Here is a 20,863-nt window from a genome sequence, read left to right as displayed (position 1 = left end):
GCCGAACGCGACAGAGAAACATCAAGCCACCTCTCCCCAGCATCCTGCTCGCGAATCTCCAGTCTCTGGACAACAAACTTGATGAGCTGTGTGCACGGATTAAAAACCAACAAGACATCAGGAACTGCTGCATTCTGGCCTTCACAGAGACATGGCTGGAGCCCAGCGTCCCCGACTGCGCCATCATGCCGGATGGATTCACTGTTTACCGGGGAGACCGAACGAAGGACTCAGGCAAGAAAAGGGGAGGAGGGGTGTGCTTTATGGTAAACTCCTTGTGGGCTAGAGATGTGTGTATCTTAAAAACTTACTGCTCTCAGAGTCTCGAGCTGCTGACCATTAAAGTCAGGACTTTTTACCTCCCGAGGGAGTTCAGCTCAGTTCTCCTCTCAGCTGTTTACATTCCCCCACATGCTGATAAAGCTACTGCTATGGACGAACTGTATGACATCATTACTGGACTTGAGAACAAAAATCCAGAAGCTGCCTTTATTGTGCTGGGAGACTTCAACAGAGCCAACATGAAGAAGGTTCTCCCCAAATACTATCAGCACATCTCCTTCCCCACAAGATGTGATCAAACATTGGACCACTGTTACACTCCATTCAAAGAGTGCCACAAACCCCTCCCCCGCCCAGCTTTTGGTAAGGCAGACCATTGTTCCATACTGCTGCTGCCTGCATACAGACAAAGACTGAAACAGGAAAAACCAGCTTCCAGGGTGCCACAAACCCCTCCCCCGCCCAGCTTTTGGTAAGGCAGACCATTGTTCCATACTGCTGCTGCCTGCATACAGACAATGACTGAAACAGGAAAAACCAGCTTCCAGGGTTATTTACAAATGGGACAGTGAGGCTGAGGAGGTCCTGCAGGACTGCTTTGACACAACTGACTGGCAGATATTTGTGGATGCAGCTGATGGCAACATCAATGAACTCACAGACTTTGTCATTGGATATATTGGAAAGTGCATGGATGATACCATCACAAAAACCACTGTCCGCATATATCCAAATCAGAAACCTTGGGTAAATAAAGACGTTTGCGCCAAGAGTGCGGACCTCTGCCTTTAACTCCGGGGATGCTGATGCATATAAAGCAGCCAGGTACGACCTCCGAATGTCCATAAAAAAGGCCAAAAAGGACTACAGGGACAAAATGGAGTCCAGCTACCACAGCTTTGACACCAGGCGACTGTGGAATGGACTGCACTGCATCACTGACTACAAGAAGGTGAACACAGTCAGTGTTCAGCCCACTGCATCTCTTGCAGACAAGCTTAACAACTTCTATGCTCGTTTTGACGCAGACAACAGAGAGCAGATCCTCTACCCTCAGGAGGACAGTGAAGCTGCAACTCTAACTCTGAAAACAGAAGCTGTGAGATGGACGACACCAGCGCGACAATTTCTGTTCAGCGCCAGACTTGCTTGTAACCTATATCACCAATTATGTTAAGAAAAATGACGTATTAACTACTAAAAAACTCTGACCTTTGTGGGAATGCTTGGAGCAGACTAACATGTGAGCTGGAGTGTTCTGAGACGTTATATTTGGTATATCCAGACCATCCGTCGGCTCTTACTTCGGAAACATGGCTTAAAAAATTTCTCTTCAACGACGTAATCCGATAAAAAAAAAAAACGATCTCTTTACCCATCGGCTTCCCGTGGCTGTCATGCGACCGGCTATTGAAGTTAATAATAAAACAGCTTCTTGCCATTTTTTGGGTTTCTTTTTATCGCTGTGTAACTGAGTTCAATTGAAAGCCTGCGTGCGCTAGTACCTCTTGCCACAAGTTCCCAGAATCCTTTGCGGTTTTATCCCTGAATGACGTCACATTTTCAAACTTTATCCTGGTGGGCCGGTCTCTAGTCAAAATGCCCGGGCCGATTTTTTGTCCCAGTCCAGCCTTGCTTATAGGATTCAATATCCCCGTGCTGGGCAAACAGGTTTTGCAGCTGTGTGAGCTAAGATGTTCAAGTTATTCACAAAATAAAAACTACTTTGTGTCGGGCGAGAACTCCATTCAAATGCATGTAACAGCGAGAAACGCACTAACGTCATGAAATAAAGCGTTTTTAATGGTCTTCATGAAGACAGCTGTAACTTTTGATAGAAGACTCAGAAATACATATTTATGGCTTTATCTTATAGAATTCAATATCCCCGTGCTGGGCAAACAGGTTTTGCAGCTGTTTGAGCTGAGATGTTAAAATCATCCACATAATGAAAACCTATACTTGGTTTCGGTCGAGTTCCCCATTCAAATGCATGTAACAGTGAGAAACGCACTGTCTTGACAGAATAAAGCGTTTTTGTACAACTTCATATAAATCGGTGTAACTTTTGATAGAAGACTCAGAAATACATATTCATGGCTTTATCTTATAGAATTCAATATCCCCGTGCTGGGCAAACAGGTTTTGCAGCAGTTTGAGCTGAGATGTTAAAGTTATTCACATAATGAAAACCTATACTTTGTTTCGTGCGAGTTCCCCATTCAAATGCATGTAATCGTCAGAAACGCACTGTCTTGGCGAAATAAAGCGTTTTTGTACAACTTCATATAAATAGGTGTAACTTTTGATAGAAGACTCAGAAATACATATTTATGGCTTTATCTTATAGAATTCAATATCCCCGTGCTGGGCAAACAGGTTTTGCAGCTGTTTGAGCTAAGATGTTAAAGTTATTCACATAATGAAAACCTATACTTTGTGTTGGGCGAGAACTCCATTCAAATGCATGTAATAGCGAGAAACGCACTAACGTGGTGAAATAAAGCGTTTTTCATGGTCTTCATGAAGACATTTGTAACTTTTGATAGAAGACTCAGAAATACATGTTTATGGCTTTATCTTATAGAATTCAATATCCCCGTGCTGGGCAAACAGGTTTTGCAGCTGTTTGAGCTGAGATGTTAAAATCATCCACATAATGAAAACCTATACTTTGTTTCGGTCGAGTTCCCCATTCAAATGCATGTAATCGTCAGAAACGCACTGTCTTGGCGAAATAAAGCGTTTTTGTACAACTTCATATAAATCGGTGTAACTTTTGATAGAAGACTCAGAAATACATATTTATGCCTTTATCTTATAGAATTCAATATCCCCGTGCTGGGCAAACAGATTTTACAGCAGTGTGAGCTAAGATTTTCAAGTTATTCACAAAATGAAAACTACTTTGTGTCGGGCGAGAACTCCATTCAAATGCATGTAATAGCGAGAAACGCACTGTCTTGACAAAAGAAAGCATTTTTGTACAACTTCATATAAATCGGTGTAACTTTTGATAGAAGACTCAGAAATACATATTTATGGCTTAATCTTATAGAATTCAATATCCCCGTGCTGGGCAAACAGGTTTTGCAGCTGTTTGAGCTAAGATGTTAAAGTTATTCACATAATGAAAACCTATACTTTGTTTCGTGCGAAACTCCATTCAAATGCATGTAATAGCGAGAAACGCACTAACGTGGTGAAATAAAGCGTTTTTCATGGTCTTCATAAAGACATTTGTAACTTTTGATAGAAGACTCAGAAATACATATTTATGGCTTTATCGTATAGAATTCAATATCCCCGTGCTGGGCAAACAGGTTTTGCAGCTGTTTGAGCTAAGATTTTCAAGTTATTCACATAATGAAAACCTATACTTTGTGTTGGGCGAGGACTCCATTCAAATGCATGTAATAGCGAGAAACGCACTGTCTTGTCAAAAGAAAGCGTTTTTGTACAACTTCATATAAATCGGTGTAACTTTTGATAGAAGACTCAGAAATACATATTTATGGCTTTATCTTATAGGCATAGCTGGACTGGCCATCGGGTATACCGGGCATTTGCCCGGTGGGCCGCTGGCGATTTTTTGTTTTTATGGGCCGATGGATTTTTTTTTTTCTTTTTTTTTTTTTTTTTAGGAAGGGTATATATAATGAAAGGTGTTGGATTGGCCAATTGGTCATGATCGACTCTGGGCTGGACCAATTACAGCCGAGGAGGCTGGATGCACCCTCCCCCTTGTTTAGCAATCACGTGATTTTCGCGCATTGCATGCCGGGAACTTGTGGCAGAACAATCCAAGTACCGCATCAAATGCAAGCATTTGCAGCACCGCAAAACGTTCATTCTCCGGTTCCAATACCTTCTTTTTTTTTCTTTGCCGCACAAAAAAGGAATGTACAAAACAAAAGGAGAACAATGCCGGTCCGTACAAAGACAGACTCGACGAAAAGACAAAGAAAAGATACGAGGAAAAAATCAAAGGAGTGAAAGGGTCAGACCCTTAACGAGCACACAGAGTGGACAAAAGACGTCAGTGTGCTGCCCACTTTCACCACGCTCAGATTTATAATTACACGGTTCTTGGAGTGAGTGCACACACTCATGAAGTTTAGTAACTTCAGGTCACTGCAACAAGCCCAGGTACAGTTTACCGACGGATGGGTGCAGGACCTTGAAATGCACCGTGTAGGACGAAAGACTATTGTACGTATCATAAGTTTACCAGTCTCACAAATCGTCTTCATAAATACACATTCATTAACAGTTTATTAATAGGACCTTTGAGCTCAACGGTAATTAATTAGTAGTGGAAATAATTTCTGGTAGTGTAACAGTGTTTGTGGTATTATTCCACTTGCCACAAATATCAGTGTAATGGGGAAACAGTGCCCCCCCCGCTCTCAGTGTGGCTGGTTAGGTGAGGCTGGCTGCAGTAATCGCTGCCAGTCTGCCGTAGCCATACGAGAGGTGAGTTGTATTGTTCCGCACACAATATAGCTAAGTAGTACAGACACATAAAACATGTTTGATTAGCTGACGAGCACCGAGTGTAATAAGTGCTTAGTGGACACATGTCCAACACCAGTTTTATGTACTTTTCATTTGTTTATTACAGTTTTTTACAGACGCTAGGACACATTTCTCAATACTTAGGTCACGTTTGCAAAACTCCTCACACAGTGAGCACAACAGAAGTCTATGTGGGCTAAACTGAGGACCAGTTATCATTGTTTTGGCACAAAATGCATTCAATGACTACATCTCTCAAATTACATGAATCATCTTCTCACTCAGACACAACAACTGCCAAAAACCTTTGTACGGACAGGACATTTTGCATGTGCTTACATACTGTTTTCAAAACTGTTAAACTCATGGTCAAAACAATAACACAATGCAAAACTTGAAAAGAGCAAAATCCAACGGCAATATTTTATTGAAACATATTTTAAACCTAACAATGCAGTTTAACCAGCCACAGCTGATTCTCATTGTGGATGAACATCTACACAGTTGTTACTCCTTCAATTTTTCAACTCCTTCAATTCTGGCAGCCAGAAGATTCTTTCCTAGGTGTGTTGCCCTAGATGACATAAGATGTGATGTGGATGAGAACCTGTGGCCAAATGGAGAAGACCGAGTAGATTAGCATTACTATTGTATGTGTATCAGTGGATGGTGTGTATACAAATTCTTGTATTTTGCGATTTCTTAGTGCAAAAAACTAAAAATACATAAACAAATATTAACGAATTCTGCATGATGTCTGATTCATTCCAGTAACATATATTGAAATTATAAACAGAGATGTGTCCTTGTTTTACACAGGAAAACACTGTGTAATGCTACATGTTGTTAGTGTTTTTAGGTCATTGTTTTGTGGGTGACAAAGTGTGTTTGTCGGCTGTCAACCTTTGCTAGTGTTCTGGAGGAATGTTTTTATTTGAGACCTGAATGAAGTGTTTTGGTAGTTGTAGTGCATTTTGAATGTGGAATGAACTGCTTTGCCAAGCTGAGGGTCAGTTAGGAGAATTGTGTGAAGAGTTTTGCAAAAGTGACCTAAGTATTGAGAAATGTGTCCTAGCGTCTGTAAAAAACTGTAATGTGTGAAACTGTATGCTAAAGCGGAATGCTAATGAGATGTTCTGCCGTAGTGTGCTGTGCGGAGTGGTGTGTGGCGAGCCTGTGCACTGATAATACACTGTTGTTTCCATTCAGGTACATAATTTGTTGTTGCTGTTATTTTATTGTATATTAGAAATTGTAATATTGCTGCAGTAATCGCTGCCAGTCTGCCGTAGCCATACGAGAGTGTGCTGTGCGGAGTGGTGTATGGCGAGCTTGTGCACTGATAATACACCGTTGTTTCCATTCAGGAAATAAAGTGGCAACGATCGATCAGAGACTCCTTGTCTTTTTAAAAACACTACACAACGCAGAGTCGAGGAGTCTGTTTGGGCCGAACTGTTGCAGCGGGATGAAGCAGAAACCGGTTACAGTAGCATTACAGAAATGTAGCAGTGACAATAATATTGTATGTTGTAATCGCAATGGACAATAAGTGATACAAAACAACTGTTTTATCCTGTGAATAAAAGTTTTTGTCAATGTACCATGGTAATAACAGAAGCGAAACACAATATTGTGTCACGACAATTTAGTATTTATGCACAATAAATAAAGGAGCATAGCGCGACAATTTCTGTTCAGCGCCAGACTTGCTTGTAACCTATATCACCAATTATGTTAAGAAAAATGACGTATTAACTACTAAAAAACTCTGACCTTTGTGGGAATGCTTGGAGCAGACTAACATGTGAGCTGGAGTGTTCTGAGACGTTATATTTGGTATATCCAGACCATCCGTCGGCTCTTACTTCGGAAACATGGCTTAAAAAATTTCTCTTCAACGACGTAATCCGATAAAAAAAAAAACGATCGCTTTACCCATCGGCTTCCCGTGGCTGTCATGCGACCGGCTATTGAAGTTAATAATAAAACAGCTTCTTGCCATTTTTTGGGTTTCTTTTTATCGCTGTGTAACTGAGTTCAATTGAAAGCCTGTGTGCGCTAGTACCTCTTGCCACAAGTTCCCAGAATCCTTTGCGGTTTTATCCCTGAATGACGTCACATTTTCAATCTTTATCCTGGTGGGCCGGTCTCTAGTCAAAATGCCCGGGCCGATTTTTTGTCCCAGTCCAGCCTTGCTTATAGGATTCAATATCCCCGTGCTGGGCAAACAGGTTTTGCAGCTGTGTGAGCTAAGATTTTCAAATTATTCACAAAAGGAAAACTACTTTGTGTCGGGCGAGAACTCCATTCAAATGCATGTAACAGCGAGAAACGCACTAACATCATGAAATAAAGCATTTTTAATGGTCTTCATGAAGACAGCTGTAACTTTTGATAGAAGACTCAGAAATACATATTCATGGATTTATCTTATAGAATTCAAGGTCCCCGTGCTGGGCAAACAGGTTTTGCAGCTGTTTGAGCTAAGATGTTAAACTTATTCACATAATGAAAACCTATACTTTGTGTCGGGCGAGAACTCCATTCAAATGCATGTAATCGTCAGAAACGCACCGTCTTGGCGAAATAAAGCGTTTTTGCACAACTTCATATAAATCGGTGTAACTTTTGATTGACGTTTCAGATATACGTATTCATGGCTTTATCTTATAGAATTCAATATCCCCGTGCTGGGCAAAGAGGTTTTGCAGCTGTTTGAGCTAAGATTTCCAAGTTATTCACATAATGAAAACCTATACTTTGTGTCGGGCGAGAACTCCATTCAAATGCATGTAATAGCGAGAAACGCACTAACGTGGTGAAATAAAGCGTTTTTCATGGTCTTCATAAAGACATTTGTAACTTTTGATAGAAGACTCAGAAATACATATTCATGGCTTTATCTTATAGAATTCAATATCCCCGTGCTGGGTTAAAAGGTTTTGCAGCTGTTTGAGCTAAGATTTTCAAGTTATTCACATAATGAAAACCTATACTTGGTGTCGGGAGAGAACTCCATTCAAATGCATGTAACAGCGAGAAACGCACTAACGTCGTGAAATAAAGCGTTTTTAATGGTCTTCATAAAGACAGCTGTAACTTTTGATAGAAGACTCAAAAATACATGTTTATGGCTTTATCTTATAGAATTCAATATCCCCGTGCTGGGCAAAAAGGTTTTGCAGCTGTTTGAGCTGAGATGTTAAAGTTATTCACATAATGAAAACCTATACTTTGTTTCGTGCGAGTTCCCCATTCAACTGCATGTAATCGTCAGAAACGCACTGTCTTGGCGAAAGAAAGCGTTTTTGTACAACTTCATGAAGACAGCTGTAGTTTTTGACAGAAGGCTCAGACACAAATGTTTATGGCTTTATCTTATAGGATTCAATATCCCCGTGCTGGGCAAACAGGTTTTGCAGCTGTTTGAGCTGAGATGTTAAAGTTATTCACATAATGAAAACCTATACTTTGTTTCGTGAGAGTTCCCCATTCAAATGCATGTAATCGTCAGAAACGCACTGTCTTGGCGAAATAAAGCGTTTTTGCACAACTTCATATAAATCGGTGTAACTTTTGATAGAAGACTCAGAAATACATATTTATGGCCTTATATTATAGAACTCAATATCCCCGTGCTGGGCAAACAGGTTTTGCAGCTGTTTGAGCTAAGATTTTCAAGTTATTCACATAATGAAAACCTATACTTTGTGTTGGGCGAGAACTCCATTCAAATGTATGTAATAGAGAGAAAAGCACTAACGTGGTGAAATAAAGCGTTTTTCATGGTCTTCATAAAGACATTTGTAACTTTTGATAGACGACTCAGAAATACATATTTATGGCTTTATCTTATAGAATTCAATATCCCCGTGCTGGGCAAACAGGTTTTGCAGCTGTTTGAGCTGAGATGTTAAAATCATTCACATAATGAAAACCTACACTTTGTTTCGTGCGAGTTCCCCATTCAACTGCATGTAATCGTCAGAAACGCACTGTCTTGGCGAAATAAAGCGTTTTTGTACAACTTCATGAAGACAGCTGTAGTTTTTGACAGAAGGCTCAGACACAAATGTTAATGGCTTTATCTTATAGGATTCAATATCCCCGTGCTGGGCAAAAAGGTTTTGCAGCTGTTTGAGCTGAGATGTTAAAGTTATTCACATAATGAAAACCTATACTTTGTTTCGGTCGAGTTCCCCATTCAAATGCATGTAATCGTCAGAAACGCACTGTCTTGACGAAAGAAAGCGTTTTTGTACAACTTCATATAAATAGGTGTAACTTTTGATAGAAGACCCAGAAATACATATTTATGGCTTTATCTTATAGAATTCAATATCCCCGTGCTATGCAAGCAGGTTTTGCAGCTGTTTGAGCTAAGATTTTCAAGTTATTCACAAAATGAATACCTATACTTTGTTTTGGGCGAGAACGCCATTTTAATGCATGTAATAGTCAGAAACGCACTGTCTTGGCGAAATAAAGCGTTTTTGTACAACTTCATATAAATAGGTGTAACTTTTGATAGAAGACTCAGAAATACATATTTATGGCTTTATCTTATAGAACTCAATATCCCCGTGCTGGGCAAAGAGGTTTTGCAGCTGTTTGAGCTAAGATTTTCAAGTTATTCACATAATGAAAACCTATACTTTGTGTTGGGCGAGAACTCCATTCAAATGTATGTAATAGCGAGAAAAGCACTAACGTGGTGAAATAAAGCGTTTTTCATGGTCTTCATAAAGACATTTGTAACTTTTGATAGACGACTCAGAAATACATATTTATGGCTTTATCTTATAGAATTCAATATCCCCGTGCTGGGCAAACAGGTTTTGCAGCTGTTTGAGCTGAGATGTTAAAATCATTCACATAATGAAAACCTACACTTTGTGTCGGGCGAGTTCCCCATTCAAATGCATGTAATCGTCAGAAACGCACTGTCTTGACGAAAGAAAGCGTTTTTGTACAACTTCATATAAATAGGTGTAACTTTTGATAGAAGACCCAGAAATACATATTTATGGCTTTATCTTATAGAATTCAATATCCCCGTGCTATGCAAGCAGGTTTTGCAGCTGTTTGAGCTAAGATTTTCAAGTTATTCACAAAATGAATACCTATACTTTGTTTTGGGCGAGAACGCCATTTTAATGCATGTAATAGTCAGAAACGCACTGTCTTGGCGAAATAAAGCGTTTTTGTACAACTTCATATAAATAGGTGTAACTTTTGATAGACGATTCAGATATACGTACTCATGGCTTTATCTTATAGAATTCAATATCCCCGTGCTGGGCAAACAGGTTTTGCAGCTGTGTGAGCTAAGATTATCAAGTTATTCACAAAATGAATACCTATACTTTATTTTGTGCGAGTTCCCCATTCAAATGCATGTAATAGTCAGAAACGCACTGTCTTGGCGAAATAAAGCGTTTTTGCACAACTTCATATAAATCGGTGTAACTTTTGATAGAAGGCTCAGACACACATGTTTATGGCTTCATCTTATAGAGTTCAATATCCCCTTGCTGGGCAAACAGGTTTTGCAGCTCTTTGAGCTGAGATGTTAAAGTTATTCACATAATGAAAACTACTTTGTGTCGGGCGAGAACTCCATTAAAATGCATGTAATCGTCAGAAACGCACTGTCTTAGCGAAAGAAAGCGTTTTTGTACAACTTCATATAAATCGGTGTAACTTTTGATAGAAGACTCGGATACACATGTCTATGGCTTTATCTTATAGAACTAAAGGTCCCCGTGCTGGGAAAATAGGTTTTGAGTTAAGATGTTAAAGTTATTCACATAATGAAAACCTTTGTGTCGGGAGAGAACTCCATTCAAATGCATGGCATGAGCCCCCGCATCCTCAGGACCTTCTATCACTGTGCCATTGAGAGCATCCTCACTGGATGCATCACCACCTGGTATGGCAACAGCACCGCCTACAACCGCAAAGCTCTCCAGCGAGTAGTGCGGTGCTCTGAACGGATAATTGGAGGTGAGCTTCCCTCCCTCCAAGACATCTACAGGAAGCGGTGCCTGAGGAAAGCGGGGAGGATCATCAAGGACTCCAGTCACCCCAGCCATAAACTGTTCAGACTACTTCCATCAGGAAGGAGGTTCTGCAGCATCCGGTCCCGTACCAGCAGACTGAGAGACAGCTTTTTCCATCAGGCCATCAGACTGCTGAACACGTCATAGACACCTCAGCTTCACTACTGGAACTTTAACATTATGCACTCCACACTGTATATAAATGCCACTTGTTTTGCACATATTCAACTCTGTATATTTTATATATTTTATTATTATTATTATTATTATTATTATTATTATTATTATTATTATTATTTATTTTTTTATTTTTATTTTTTTTTAACTATTTAATTTGTAAAAATGTGCATACACACACACACCACACACACACACACACGTAGGAAAATATTTAGTATACACATCCAGAAAGCATACACTATTATATATTGTACATATATTTATTAGTTTCAGGTTGGCCATTCTTGTATTTTGCTCGTTTGTGTTGTTGTGTTTGCACATCTCTGTTGCTTGTGGGGCTCGCACACAAGAATTTCACTCGCATGTGCTGTGCCAGTGTGCCTGCACATGTGATGTGACAATAAAAGTGATTTGATTTGATTTGTAACAGCGAGAAACGCACTAAGTGGTGAAATAAAGCGTTTTTAAGTGATAAGAACAAGTAATCTGATGCCCTGTAATCATTATGATGCTATAATTTGAGATACAATTAATAAAATAAGTTTTTGTACAGAGTATCGGTATCGGATCAGTATCGTCGATACCACCCTGAATATTACTTGGTATCGGATCGGAAAGGAAATCAGTGGTATCACACATCACTACTGAAAACTCCCCCATAGACAGTCAATGGAGAGCTTGTTCAAAATCACCACTGGGATTCTCTAATAAGACTAATTTTCAAATCGTCATATCTCCTTAACGAAGCAAAGTTAAGACATGAGGCTTGTGCCAATACATCTTCAGATACTCCTGATGCTCACAATTCAAGAATTTTTTCCTCACCTATTACCGTTTGGTCATGAATTATGTTTGTTTGAGGGTAGGAAATTCGTCCGTCGCTCAAATTTCTTCAGATTTCAAATTCTGGAAATTAGGCACTTTTTTTTCTCGTCATATCTTTTTGATGGATTTCAACATAGCCCTGAAAATTTCCATGAATGTTCACCAATGTCTGTTGTTTCTTACGCTGAAAGAATAATTTTGATGCTCCATATAGATTTAGAGTTACAAAACGTTGTTTGAGGGCAAGTCGAGGCAGTTTTTGCTTTGCCTCTACTCAGTTACAGTGTATTACAAGTCATATATCTTTAATAATTTATATTTTATCTCTGAATTATGAAGACCTGCAGATTCCCCCATCTCTTCTGAACAAAACGATGTCAGAATGACCGTTCTAGCCCGTAAGGTTAGGAAATTATGGCCATTTGTTCGAGGGGAATCTGAAGAAAACTCACACCTCTCTCTGTGTCTGTGTGTGTAAGGGCTGATTACAGCAGGTGCAGCTAATTTGACTGACCTACATATACCAAGCCCAGACTCTTAACAGCTCCTGTTCACTTTACCCTCTGTGTATGTGTGTCTGCATCAACATTTCTCCTATGTTAAAGTATTACTGCTAAATCGTAGTATTTCTGCCAAATCAAAGTACTTCAGCTACATCTTAGTATTTTTGCTCAATCATAGCATTTCAGCCAGATCATACTATATGTGCTAAAACATAGTATTTGTACCACATCATAATATTTCTACTATGTTGTAGTATTTTGGCTAAAACATAGTATTTCTGCAAAATCACAGTACTTCTGCTAAATCATAGTATTTATGCCAAAGCACAGTATTTCTGCTAATAAGAAGAAATAGTATCTTTTAGCAGAAATTTCTGCAAAATCATAGTATCCCTGCCATGTTTGTACTGAAACATAGTATTTCTGCCAAATCATAGTATCTGTACTTAATCATACTATTTCTGCCAAATCATAGTATCTGTACTTAATCATAGTATTGCTGCCAAATCATAGTATTTTTGCAGAAACATAGTATTTCTGCCAAATCATAGTATCTGTACTTAATCATAGTATTGCTGCCAAATCATAGTATCTGTACTTAATCATAGTATTGCTGCCAAATCATAGTATTTGGACTAACTCATAGTATTTGAACAAAATATAGTATTTCTGCTATATTATAGTACTTGTACTTAATTATAGTATTTGTGAAATACTATGAAATTTCTGCTATGTTAAAGTATTTAATGCTCAGTCATAATATTTCTGCTATTATAGTATTTGGTCTAAATTATAGTATATCTTCGAAAATCTAGTATTTCTGCCAAATCATAGTATTTCTGTTAAGTTATTATGTTTCTTTTAGGTCAGAAAATATTTGCTAGGAATTTATGTGAATGCTCCATGTCAGCAATAAATATCAGAAAGCCCGTGTCTCTGTCTGTTAGGAAGGGGTGCAGCTGTATTGACAGGAACAACTACACAGCCTGATGAAGCAGAAAGAAGCAGCATCTCTGACTGATGGATTCAAATTGAGCAGGTCCAGGCTGTTTGACTGTCACACACAGGCCACAGTCTTATCAGCCACTGTTCACGTGGCGCTGTAAGTGTGTCTGCGTGTGTCTGCATGTTTGTGTGCGAGATAGAGACCCTTTTGGGCCGCATGTCATTGGTGGATTCGAATTGAATATATTCGGACTGTTTGGCATAGATCCATGTGTGTGTCTCTCTGTGCATTTGTGTTTACTTATGTGCCTATACTTTTAATTTTGTCTATCTGCTGGATGTTCTTTGTAGTTTTTCTGAAGTTTGTGCCAACTTGTCTTAGTTAAACCAAAAGTAGTTTTGAGGGAAGTTTATCTTGTTCAGCTTTTTTCAGGTGGTCATTTTACTTTTCCAGTATTCCTGCTAAAATACTTAATTCCTACTAAATTGGCTGCTAGGTCCCCAGCCAGCCAATCATCTGTGAGCACTGGCACATTCAAATTTACATGTGGGGTCCTGCATGGCTTTTCAGGCAGCCAATTGTCTAAGTCATATATCTTTAATAATTCGTATTTTCATTATGAATTGTCAACACTTGAAGATTCCCCCATCTCTTCTGAAAAGAATGGTGTAAGAATGACTGTTCTAGCCCCTACGGTTAGGACATTTTGGCCATTTGTTCGAGGGGTATTTCTGCTAAATTATAGTATTTGGGGGTGTCCAAATTCATACACCTTCAGATTTGCGTCACCAGCTGTCTCGGTGGAGTTTAATAAACTCAGCCGTCTGCTCCTTACCATCTAAAAATAACAGGACACTGGTGTAAATTCTCGATCATGTTACACTTCTGTTTAATCAATTTTCTGTTTGTGACAGGTTATACAGGAACGTGGAGGCCACACACACACTACTGAGTCTAATTTTGATGTGTTTTAAGGACATTACATCAAAGTTGGATCAGCCTGTAGTATGTCTTTCCTCTTTAACTGAGTGTGACACCAAATCTAGACCTCCATGGGTTGGTAAATTTGATTTCTATTGATAATTTTTGTGTGATTTTGTTGTCAGCACATTAAACTACATAAAGAACCAAATGTTTAATAAGAATATTTCATTCATTCAAATCTGAGATGTCTTATTTTTGTTCTCTTTATTTTTTTGAGCAGTGTTTATTCAGGGCTCGCAGTCGGGCTACCAAAATCTATCTCTTCCCTGCCCGTCGGGCTATCATAGGAAGGAAAAATATATGTCAATGCTTTTGCATTCTTTCGGAAATGTAGCTGGGTAATTATGTCATTGGCATCGGTGAGCCACTGTCAATATGTGACATATTGAAATCGCGTTTGAATTTGTGCTTGTTTTTTGCTTTCACTTTGCAATCGCGTGAACTGTGTATAGAGAGCGACAGCACTGATTGGTGAGTGATGATAATTTGCACACCAATTCCTCTGACATCGTCTTATCAATCGTTAGCTTACTATGCAAACATGACAAGTGAAATCTCCCGCAGCTTAAACATGTGAGAGGTTGATCGCGCAGAGAATCGCTGAGCGTTATGCGAGTGTGTGTGTAAAAGCAGCAGGATATACATTTCAGTTCTGCTGAGCCAAATAAGACAGGTCAGGGTGAAGAAGTGACAGCCAAAGAAAAGCTTACCACAAAACTGAAAAGTTATGACAAATCAGACTATAAGGCAAAAAGAAAGTGCAGCTTTATGGTTTCATGGACAAAAGAATTTCTGTGGCTGCAATATGACGAGCTAAATAACCAGGGCTGCACATAAGTGGTCCGCAGGTGCGCATTCGCTGTCAAAATAAAATACGCGCACAAGATAGTTGCAACGCCTGTTTGCGTACATAAGATTTTCTGGAGGAGGACAGACATTTGTTTAGAACTCTTAAAGATGTCGAAGAAGCTTCTTTAAGCAATTACTTTGGTGTTCCTCCACCTCCAAAGAAACGTCAGAAGAAGTCCGAACCACAAAAGAAGCGCGTATTCTCGGAAAAGTGGTTGCAGGAGGTGAGCTGGCTTCAAACAAATGATGAACGCACAGAGATGTGGTGCGGAATGTGCCGTGAAAATCCCACTCTAGGACAAAAACACTGCCTTTTTATATGGACGCAAACGCGCGCTGCGACTTCTTATCTGGTGCGCGTCTTTTATTTTGACAGCGAATGCGCACATGCGGACCACTTATGTGCACCCGTGTAAGTAACATAATGTTCTGCCAGGTGTGTTGTTGGTTTTCCCTCAATTTCTGAACTGACAAGCGCCTTTGTTACTGGGACCAGTCATTTTAAGAAAGGCCCCCATTAGAACCCATGAGAAATGCAAGAAATGCATTATTGCTCAGTCTGCAATATCTTTCCCAGAACAAACACCAATTGCAAATAACATACTAAAAATAAACCTGAAAAATCTGTTTAGAACAGCGTAAGAGTGAACTACCACTGGCAAAATTTAGCAGTCTTTGCAAACTTCAAAAAGCAAATGTCCTAGATCTTGGTTCCACTTGTCTCTTACCTGTGACTTAAGTGGAAATTTCAAATTCAGGATCTGACACAGACTGATTCATGTCCTACACAGTTCTTACAAGTTCATAGAAATTTCTGTTCAATTAGAACCAAGTATTTGAGTTGATGGTTGTAATTTGTGTTTCAACAATTTTTTGATTAATGTTTTGTTTCCGTTACAATATTATACATTAAAGTATAATATTGCAACGGAAACAAAACATTAATCAAAAAATTGCTCTCTTTTTTTATTCGGACTACTTAAATTTATTTTGGGCTACCAAAAGCTGAAGAGTCCCTGCCCAAAGGGCTACCAGGGATTTTGAAATTTTGCGAGCCCTGCTTCGAGGTGTTACTGGGGTTATTGAAAATGTGTATATGTACGTATGTGTATATGCGTATGTATGGATAGATAGAAACATATATATATATATATATATATATATATATATATGAAGAATAATAAAAAAAAATACACATGACATATAATGTAATTGCAAGGAGGTATTTCTGTAGTCTATTGATACTAGATAGTGGAAAAGGGGTGGGATTAAATAAGCTTATGCTTCTTCCTGCTCCGTTTTGAACATGAAAGTTATTTGTAGTTGTGGTTGCTTGTTTTCCTTTTGTTTTCCTTTGTTCATTTGTCTCTTTTAATTCTATGTTGTTGTACTTTTTCAACATGTTCAAAATAAAGATTCAATCAAATCAAATATAGTAAAAAAGGGCCAATTATACCCTGGACACCAGAGGGTTAAAGGCTAAAAGCAAAGTTGTCAATAAGTACTGTTTATATTTGTGTGTATTGCTACAGCTTTTTTTGGCTTATTAACTTGGTGCCTTTGGGTGAATTAATGGTAATGTGAGTGATCCATATGGTCACAAAGAATAGCCACTTGTTTCAGTGCTACCAAAGTTCCCCGGCTTTCATTCCAAATGTTTTTAAATTAAATTTTTAAGATTATAAGGCATAAGGGGAATGAATGGGTCTGTTTTTAAGCACAAGGTACATTAAGCCAAACAAAACAGTCAGATAAGTAAAGCTTTGTTCAACTCATTTACAATAACTCGCAACATTGTTGTAACACATAAAATACAGAACAATACACTCACTTTTTCTGTTTATTCCTCTTTCACAAATTCTTCATGGGTTGATCAGTTTGATATCTGCTTCACAAGCATGTCTCTTAACAGGTGCCAGGTCCTTATGCACACACACAGCGTTATATTATGTTGAAGCACAGTGCGAATTACACCACGAGGCTCCTGACTACAGTACCAACAATCCATTAAGTGGGTGTGGCTTTGTAGCTTACCAAAGTCGTACTAAAACAATTTGAGAGATTCTTCAGCGCCGTGTCCCACATAGAATTGGTTTGAAGTCAGTAAGCACAGCCAGAATGAATACAAAAGGCGCACTGTCTATTTTTGAGAACATTAAAGGATTTTAAGTGCGCCTTATAGTCTGAAAAATACAGTAAAGCCAGGTTTATTGGAAATATGTCTAATTCCAGTTTCTTTCTGTTTTACAGCTGACCTGTTGCAGAAAGCCCTCTCCCTCTTTTATTAACAAGCAATTCAGTCTGTCCTATCACTCTCCCCACTCTATCTATTTTGACAAGCCGTTCTATCTTGTATCACTCAATCCCACAAGCTCTATCTAATTTACCAAAAATCACGTTTTGACTGGAATCAAGTTTTGACTGGAATTGAAGTTACCAGTACTTCATCTATCTGTGACAGAATTCTGAGAGGTCTCTGCTCTCACTACTCCTTCTTTCCTATCGTTAAACTCTCTCACATCCAGTCTTTTTGCTGGAAATTACAAGTAGAAAGTTGAAATTACAATAGTAGAATTACAGTACAGTAGAAACTACTTGCACAGCCCTAGATTTGTAATATCAATTTTTACTTGGAACACTTTGGAATAAACACTGATAATTTGGCTTAAAGGTGCAATTACTTTGATACATTATATAACATTGACACCTTCTTTAAGGTTTTTTGTAATAATAAAACTTGTTATTTTGTAAGACATACATTCAGACTGCTGTATTCACAAAAATATTAAATTAGATAACGTCAAATACATTTTGCTAGTCTGTTTCATTGACTGTAACATTTGAATATAGTAGGTTTGTACTATTATTATTTAAGGACAAATCAATTTCTGTTACTCAGTGTAAGTGTTCAGTCACAATTGTCATCGAGAAGCTGCACTGAGAACCCAGACTTCCTGTTTCCTGACTGCCGCAGAACATCCAGCTGAAGAATCGTCATTGCCTATCATCGGATCACATCACCACAGCTCCTAATATTTACTTTGAATTTTAGATATCTAAGAGATTTACACACACTCTACTTAAAAGCTAATAGTTTTATTATAGCCTGTTGATTGTTGTGATTTAATCTGCATATTACTTTGCTGTCACGGTTCTGGGTCTGTTGGACCCAGTATTTTGAGTTTATTATATTTTGGTTTTATTCTGCTTCATGTTTTGTTTGAGTTCCATGTATGTATTCCATGTTATTTTGTCTCTCACTGTCGAGTCTGCGTTCTTGTTTAGTAATTCATGTTTCCTGTTTTATTGTGAAAGTCTTTGTCTTATGTTAGTGTGTGCAGCTTGGTTCCCCCCGTCTCATTAGCCCTGATCTCCCCCAGCTGTGTCTCCCTTCTGTTGCCCATTCCCTCATTACTACCCTGTGTATTTAAGCCCTGTGTTTTCCCGTGCTCGGTTTTGCGTCGTACCCTCAGATCCTGCCTGTGTGTTCCAGTTAGTGGTTTCATGTTTGGTTTCTGTTTTGTTGGTGCCAGCAATAAAGCTGTGGTTTTCAGTTGTATTTCCTAGTGATGGGCAGATGAAGCCCCATGAAGCACTGAAGCTTTTCATCCAATTGGTTCACCCCAACGAGAAGCTTCATGAAGCTTCATTTGCTCTAGCAGGACGTAAAAATAATAGCTGGCATGAATTTGAAGAGTGTGGCATTTTGCACACAGCCTGTAAATGTCAACAACAAAAGGAGTGTGTAAAACATGTATATTGTAGTGATGGCAGTATACTGTGTATATTTATAGTGGCAGTATGGGAAATGATTATTTGGAAATGCTTGAAATGGAAATGATCATTTACTGTGAGGTGAGGTGTGGTTGGGGTGTGGACAGTGGTTGTGCTTTTGTAACGTTGAGGTATGGACAGCTACACACTGAGGCTTTGAGCCTCAGTCCTGCCTGTTCACATTTTATTCTGTAAAAACTAAATTTTCACTGCTTTTATGACCTTTTTAGTGGGGAGAACATAGCTAGGATTTAATGATTTAACAAATCTTTTGAATCCTTTGTCCTCCACAATGCTAAATGGCTGGGAGTCCTCAATCACCATGCTGACCAGGTCTTCATCTATTTGAGATTTTTCTCCTGAGGAAAGACAATAAAGATAAAGCACAAATATAAATATCACATACGTAACTTATAACAGTTGTATAATATTGTTATATCATTTAGTAACATTACTGCATCCTATATTATCATTGCATTTGATGGCTCACCTGGTCTTGCTCCACAATCGGTGTCCCCCTTATTCTCATGCAAAGCTCTGTAGTGCCTAAGCATGGATAAGGTGTTGTTGTTGTTATATCCCAGCTCCCTGGCACATAGAAAACACTTCACCTTGTACAAAAGTCAAGACAGCTCAACATAAATTGTATTGCACCATCAGTATCATGAAAATACATCTTCTGTAGAAATTTACATACCTTGTTGGGAGGAATAAGATCAAAATGTTCCCACACAGGGGAGGACATGCTCCTCTTCTTAGCTGGCTCCATTCTCTCCTGACTTTCCTCACTCTCATAAACCTCCAAACGGTCTCCAAACTCTCACTAACCGCAACTCTCCATCAAACACCCACATTTTTGAATGAAGTCTGAGGGGTTTATATCGCTGTCATATCTCGCGGCAAAGTTCGAACCACTTCATGAACCAGTCACGTGGTACAGCCGGGCAGCGAGGCTTCGGACGTCATCATTTTCAGCTCCTCCCATAAATGAAGCAAGCCTCGATACGCGCTTCGCGGAAACGCCCCCTCCATTACTCGACACACGCTCCGAAGCCTCGATACAGAACGTCCCATCACTAGTATTTCCATCTCAGAGTCCTGCACTTGGATCCACATCTCTACCTGCCCGCACACAGAGCCCTGACATTTGCAGAAGTTAAGATCTAATCATTAACGAGTCTGGTTAAAAATATAAGAAGTAAAAATATTCTGTTTTTGAAAAAGCTACAATAAAACTGACCCAAGTGTTTTCAGATAACTTTGAATATCTTTTATATTGAGTTTAGAATAAAGTCAACCTTTTACATCTATTTACATATTTAAAAAAACATTGGAACATTTTTATAATTTTACATCTCTCACATTTAATAGTAACTAGTTATTAGTTCTTCACTGTTTCCAGGTATAAAAACAATCCTTTATTTAAAGAAAAGCAGAAGGAATGTATGAAAAAAACATATAAAGAATCTCCCGTTTTCAGACAAAAGCAGAATGAACGTCTAAGAACGTCTATAGAGACTCTCCTGTCTTCAGAGAAAAAAAGAACATATAAGAAGAATCTACAGAACTTGTGTTGAATTCAGAGAGAAACATAAAGCTTGCATGAGGTCTTATGTTTACAATCTGCATAAAGAGAGTGAAGAATTTAAACAGAAAAAAACGATCTTACATCACTAAACGTTATGGAGAACACAGACAATTTCTGCAACAACACAAGGACAACATGAGAAAACGAATGAGAGTAAAATACTGGAGTAGTTTTTTGTTTTGTTTTTTTCAGACAGATGCATGACATTAGATGTGCAATGACCATAAAACAAAAATATCGTCAGATGCACCGGCCAGCTGAAAGTTTACAGTGTCACCCAGATAACAGTTTAATGAATGAGGCCATATCTCGTTTCAGATCAAACATTAAGTCAGCACCATCTTATGTT

At 38.7% G+C, this 20,863-nt stretch overlaps 1 long non-coding RNA gene across 1 annotated transcript; it reads right to left on the bottom strand.

Moving 5' to 3' along the window:
* Nucleotides 1-18,811: 18,811 nt before the first annotated feature.
* LOC147329790 (uncharacterized) lies at nt 18,812-19,997 on the bottom strand. Its single transcript, XR_015129219.1, has 3 exons — nt 19,624-19,997; nt 19,417-19,537; nt 18,812-19,285 (listed from the first exon to the last, which is right to left on the bottom strand). It is a non-coding gene; the product is annotated as an uncharacterized LOC147329790 (long non-coding RNA).
* Between the last annotated feature and the right edge of the window lie 866 nt (nt 19,998-20,863).

The sequence above is a fragment of the Aulonocara sp. 'chitande type north' Nkhata Bay genome, linkage group LG5 (assembly GCF_057382095.1).
Source record: "Aulonocara sp. 'chitande type north' Nkhata Bay isolate Kocher_YH1m ecotype deep benthic linkage group LG5, A_spYH_male_GT1.1, whole genome shotgun sequence".
NCBI classification, from domain to species: Eukaryota; Metazoa; Chordata; class Actinopteri; order Cichliformes; family Cichlidae; genus Aulonocara; species Aulonocara sp. 'chitande type north' Nkhata Bay.
The sequence above is the reverse complement of the archived record's forward strand: the minus strand, read 5'-3'. Positions and strand labels throughout refer to the sequence as shown.